The sequence below is a fragment of the Equus caballus genome, unplaced genomic scaffold (assembly GCF_041296265.1).
Source record: "Equus caballus isolate H_3958 breed thoroughbred unplaced genomic scaffold, TB-T2T haplotype2-0000687, whole genome shotgun sequence".
NCBI classification, from domain to species: Eukaryota; Metazoa; Chordata; class Mammalia; order Perissodactyla; family Equidae; genus Equus; species Equus caballus.
In genome coordinates this window covers 17,893-24,030 of record NW_027221963.1, presented here as the reverse complement: position 1 = coordinate 24,030, position 6,138 = coordinate 17,893, and the positions used below count along the sequence as shown (strand labels likewise).

At 57.1% G+C, this 6,138-nt stretch overlaps 1 long non-coding RNA gene across 1 annotated transcript; it reads right to left on the bottom strand.

Moving 5' to 3' along the window:
- Positions 1–3,472: 3,472 nt before the first annotated feature.
- Positions 3,473–5,551, bottom strand: LOC138922262 (uncharacterized). Its single transcript, XR_011435327.1, has 2 exons — positions 4,450–5,551; positions 3,473–3,674 (listed from the first exon to the last, which is right to left on the bottom strand). It is a non-coding gene; the product is annotated as an uncharacterized lncRNA (long non-coding RNA).
- Positions 5,552–6,138: the final 587 nt, after the last annotated feature.

The following is a 6,138-nucleotide window of genomic DNA, read 5'->3' as shown; positions in this document are numbered from 1 at the left end:
TGATGAGCGGTACCGTGTCCGAGCCCAGGATCCGAACCTTTGAAGCCCCGGGCCGCTGAAGCGGAGCGTGCAAACTCAACTGCTCGGCCACGGGGTCAGCCCCTTCCTTCCTTCCTTCCTTCCTTCCTTCCTTCCTTCGGAGGAGGAGGAGGAGGAGGAGGAGGAGGAGGAGGAGGAGGAGGCAGGCGCTGTGTGAAGTCGCCAGTGAGTCTGTGGAAAGAGACGGAGGATTTCCCATGGGAAGCTGGGGCGGGGGACACGGACCAATGTCGTGCGAACTTGAAGGTGAATGATCAAAAAACCCACACACGCCTAGAGCAGCGGGTTGCCAGTTAGGAGTTTGCTTGCCGGGCCCATAACGCAGGGCTCATCGATGAGCCAAACCGTCCGTGATCCTCAAGCAGTCTAGTAGGGTTAGAGAAAGGAGGGGGGCACTCTTTCTGCCCCAGACGAGGCGAGTTTCTCAGACAGCCACCCTGCCCCAACATCTTCCCTCCCTGCCTCCCGGCCCTTGGCGGACTGCGGCCTAAGGGTGGGGGAATTGAAGAAAGCCGTTCAATGGAAAAGAGCCCGAGGCCATGGGAGAGAGCTTCCTGCACTTGAATGAAGCCCTGACACCAGGCCCGTCGGAATGAATGGGCCTGACCTCCCCTCCCCCCTCCCCCCTTCCAGGCTGGCGAGTCCCACCGACTCGACTCGGCAGTGGAAGGCTAGGGGTTTCCTCCGAAATGGTGAACCGGCCCCCTTGTCCACAGGAAAACCACACACGGCTACAGCCTAGGCCGGATCTCGGGCCAAGTCGTCAGGGTGGCAAGATGATGGTGGATGAGAGGAAACTTGTTCTGGGACCGCCCCGCCCCCCCCATCGCCTCTCTGGCTGAGAAGAGGGCTGGGGAGCAGTGAGGGTCAGGGGGAGAGTGGGGGCGGGGCCGGGACAGGGACCACCGGGCAGTAGGACGGGAGTAGCCCTGAGGCCTGCCTGCCTGCCTGCCTGCCTGCTTCCTTCCCTGCCGGCGCAGGGCTGAGAGAGGCACGGGGCACGCTGGCTCCTGCCCCTTCACTCATTCGGGAAGCCTTCTGTTGTTGCTCCTGAGGTGCCGGCTGCGGTGACAGACAGAGCAAAACTCCTCTCTCTGTCTATTTCTTCAAAGGCCCGAGTCTGAGCTACGACAGATTCCCCTGTGGCTCGACCCGCAACCTCCCATCCTGCCAGACCAGACCCCTTGTCCAAAAACCTCCACTGGAGGAGCTCTTTCACCTGACCCGGAAAGGAAACACCAGCCCTGCCTCAGCCTCACACCCACCACCACCACCACCACCACCACCACAACCATCCCCCCCCGCCCCACTCTCCTCCGGACCCAGATACCTAACAGAGAGAACAAAAATCCAAAAATCCTGCTGCTCTCCTTCTACCGCCTCCACTTTAGAAGAGTCGGTCTCCCCCGAACACCTCAGACTCTGTGACTTCCCGCGGCCTCCCTTTCCCCGTCCCCATGCTCTCCCCGGATGGGCCCCATCTTACACTCGAACGACAGCTCCACCGCTCGGGGCAGCTAGACACGATGTCCCAAAGTGGCCCAGACGGTAGCCTGGTCGATTCCAAAGGACCCACACACGCAGTCGGCCATAAACGTGGTGTGGAGATCGTGGACGTTCGCGGGCCTCTGATGAAATCGCTGCTCCGGGGACCCCGGCGTCTAGGACCCGTCTTCTCCATGTTCTTCACACCGTTGCTCCTGGGCCGGTTATTCTCTTCCCTCTCGCTGACCTTAACGTTTTGTCTCTGCCATTGAATTTTTTTTTTAAAGATTTTATTTTTTCCTTTTTCTCCCCAAAGCCCCCCGGTACATAGTTGTGTATTCTTCGTTGTGGGTTCTTCTAGTTGTGGCATGTGGGACGCTGCCTCAGCGTGGTCTGATGAACAGTGCCATGTCCGCGCCCAGGATTCGAACCCACGAAACACTGGGCCGCCTGCAGCGGAGCGCGCGAACTTAACCACTCGGCCACGGGGCCAGCCCCCTCTGCCATTGAATTTTGACTGTGCGAATGTGACTTGCCGCTGTAGGGCTGCGTGGATCTCTCAGGCATCCTGCTGTGCCATGCGGGGGGGAATCCTTGGTGGGTGGGTCGATAGATGTCCCTTTGGTTGTCCCCTGGAGGGGAGAGACAGAGGGGACGACTCAATCCACCACGAACGCTGATGTCGCTCCGATAAACCTGTAGCGGTGATTCTAGTTTATGGCCCGTGTCCTGAAAAGAACTTCCCGAAGGGCCAGCCCGGCGGCACAGCAGTTAAGTTCGCACGTTCCGTTTTGTCGGCCAGGGGTTCGCCGGTTCGGATCCGGGGTGCGGACGTGGCGCCGCTTGGTGAGCCATGCTGTGGTCGGCGTCCCGCCTATCAACGGGAGGAGGATGGGCACGGATGTTAGCTCGGGACCACTCTCCCGGGGCAAAAAGAGGAGAATTGGCAGCAGGTGTCAGCTCGGGGCTCGTCTTCCTCGAAAAATAAATTAATTAAATAAATTGAAACAACTTCCCAAACCTCTCTGATAACTTGAAGCTTTGAAGTTTTGCGAGGTGAAATCAGGTGATAAAAAAGTCCACGGACGGGGGCAGCCCCGTGGCCGAGTGGTTAAGTTCACACGCTCCCCTTCGGCGGCCCAGGGTTTTGCCCGTTCAGATCCCGGGCACGGACACGGCACCGCTCGTCGGGCCGTGTGGAGGCGGCGTCCCGCATGCCACCACTAGAACGGCCCTCAACTAAGATAGACAACTATGTCATGGGGGGGATTTGGGGAGAAAAATCGGGAGGGGGGGAAAAAAACAAAAACGGAAGATTGGCAAGAGTCGTTAGCTCGGGTGCCAAACTTAAGACAAAAACAATTTCCCTGACGATGTAGATCATTTCCGAGTAAGATAGAACCTGAGACGTGAGTGGCTAAATAGAAGTTTATCTACTTTGGGTTTGTGAGGATACGGAAACGAAAAGACGTTTGGGTCTATCGAGGAACACGTCTCGTGCTTTATTAAAAGCTTTGACAGGGGACGGCGGCCCGGCGGCATAGTGGTTAAGCTCCTGCACTCAGCTTCGGCAGCCTGGGGTCCTCGGGTTCAGATCCCGGGCGTGGACCTCCACCGCTCCTCACACCGGGCTGTGGTGGCATCCCGTCCGCAAGATCAAGGAAGTGGGGCGCAGGTGTTACCTCGGGCCCGCTCTCCCTCAAGCAGAAAGAAGAGGAAGATTGGCAACAGGCGTCAGCTCTGTGAGGGCCGATCTTCCTCACCCAAACACTAAAGTGAGATGAAATCAAATAAAGCGAAGGAAGAGATAAACCTATGAAATCCCATGTTTCTAAAAGTGGCCAAGTGTTTAGAAATTGGCCAAGCGACAGACTGCTCATGGGAAGGACAGTTCCTAATTGCTGACTTCTTAGTTTTCACCAAAATTAAGGTTCGTGAGGGTTAAAAATTCTACTTAACGAATGCGATGAAAGCCACTAGGCCGGCCCAGTGGCGCGCTGGTTAAGTGTGCCTGTTCCACTTCGCCGGCCCGGGGTTCGCCGGTTCGGATCCCGGGGGTGGACGTGGCACCGCTGGGCGAGCCACGTGGTGGTAGGCGTCCCACATATGAAGTAGAGGAAGATGGGCACGGAGGTTAGCTCAGGGCCAGCCTTCCTCGGCAAAAAGAGGAGGATTGGCAGCAGTTAGCTCAGGGCTCATCGTCCTCAAAACAAAACAACACAAAACAAAACAAAAAGCCACTAAAAGTGAATATGGGAAACATCTTTGTGTTCAAGGAAAGTGAGATGGCTGCCTTCAGGCAAGAGGGCCTAAAAAGTAAAGATCGTTTTGTCTGTGAAAAGGTGATCACGGGGAAAAAAATCTGAGAAAAAGGTCTGTTCGTGGTCAAGTGGCCTAAAATTGGAACGAGTGGACAGATAGAAATGGCGAGCGATAGGATCTATTGGAGTCTATGAGGAAGCCATTGGGTGTCGGCCTAATTCGGCCTGACAGTGTTTTTCCAAAAGGGCCTGACGTGGCCGTCGAGCACGCATCGCATCGTAGATCTGCTTTAAACATTTCCTACGGCAAGAACCAATGCCCTTAAGGGAAAGGAGCAGCTTCCCCGTGCTCGGGCCTTTCCTTAAGGAGAGGCATCTTTCCTTAGGCTAGGAACGGATGGTTGCGCTCACCTTTGACCATCCGGCTCACCTGTGACCACCCAGGCCCAGACAACAGACCTGCCACCCAGCAGTGTCTGTCGATCGCTGTGCTGACAGAGCAGTGTCGCGACTATCGTCCAAGGGACCTTTCGATCCTATGTGAAACGTCCTCTCTGGGGGTCTAGAAGCACTCTGTACACCCCACTTCCCGGGCGCCCTTTCTTCCTTCAGGAAGAAAGGCCCCGGGCCACAGTCCTTACATCTTAGGTCAGAATAAACTCACCCCGATTTTCACGGATAGATTGGTTCCGGATTATTTCCATCGACAGAATGGAATCAAGTCAATGAGTTTCAAGATCGGAGGGAAGCTGATGCAAAATCAGAATTGGTTTTTCTCGCTCTCGAAAGGATACTTTTCTCTAACTTCTAGTCTCCTCCTGATAAAGACATTGGAAAAGGTTTCTCTTGACCTCTGAGGGAATCGACACCAAAGACAGAGATCCTCCATTTTGTCAGAATGATTTCCTAGGCCTCTAACGGAGGAGGCCTCCCTCGGACGGGAGCTCAGCTTTTGTTTTGCAACAGTTTTCCTCTCTCTGCTTGCCTTTAACATCTCCTTTCCCGTTCTTCTTTTTTGGAAGGGAAATACGTGCACCGCTGGGGGGGGGGGGGAAGAATTTTCTAAATGACCAAAGAAGATCTACGACTGTTGTTATTTTGGTTTCACGGAGCAGTTCCACGTCCACATTTACCCCATTTTAAACACCCACACACACTCACAGCACGGCGCTGTGAGGATGTCCCGGGGAACTCGATTTGTGGAGGGAATGGCTGTGAGGTCTCTGCCCCCAACCCGCACCATTTGGGTGCTTCTGCTTGTTGATGAGGACGGGAAGCCCTGCTGAAATCCATATTCTTATCACCACACGTGAATCTGCACCCATGCTCCCCCCGTGTGTCGTCTTTGGGCTTTGCTGTGGCCCCGTGCGGAGGGAGACCCGTTTTGTCTTGTAAACTTTTCAGCGGCCAAGCGGCTCGGTCCTTTCCTCTACGACTTGTGGGCTCTGTCTGTCCGTCTGCCTTAGAAAGACCCTCTGGGCCGGAAGTGACAGGCTGCACACAATTCCTGACAGACTGCGGACAATTCCTCCGTCGTCACGGTCCTTCTCTGATGACGTGCATGGTTTCGGTTTGACAGCGACCCCCACCCCCCACCCCGCCCTGATTTTCTAAGTCCTCCCGGGACCCGGGAAGTGCTCGGGCCGCTCCGGGAATCGGGGGCCGGCAGCCCCGGCCTGCCCCGTGGCATCTCCGGGGACTTTTCCACCCTCTGTCCGCGTCAGCCAGCCGGCAGCCCCGGCCCGGCCCAGGAGTCACGTGGGGAGTCTGTCCCCTTCCTGGCAAGCCCACCCACCCCACCCCCCTCCCCGCCGATTTTCCAAGACCTCCTTCTGCGCCCAGGGTTGCCCTGTGCTGCCTGGGAGCTCCGAGGTGGACACCCTGGGGCCTGGCGTGGTGACCTCCCGGCCGCCCCAAGCGGGCCCAGAGAGAAAGAGAGAGAGAGACAGAGTCAGAGACAGAGAGACAGAGAGACAGAGACAGAGGTAGACAGAGAGAGACCTGACCCGGCGGTGGGCTCAGGCTGTGCACTCTCGCTGGCCGGTGACCCGGTTCCCTCCCGCTGACCCCTCCGCGCCGGTTGTTGGGCGCCATCTGGCGGCCGCTTTTACAGAGTGGCCCTCCTCCGGAGCCCCGGCGACATGAGCAAGGGATGGGACTTGCAGGACGTCTGTGTGGTTTCCAGTGTGGGTCTGTGTGGAACAGAGCTGCTAAGAACATTCATGCCCCGGATTCTGTGTGAATGAACAGGAACGTGGCCGCAGCCCCCACCCCGCCCCCCGCCCCAGCCCCCGGGAGTGGCGGGAGTGGGGCCCTCCAGACCACCCTCGGGTTGGATGCCTCCCTCCCTGGA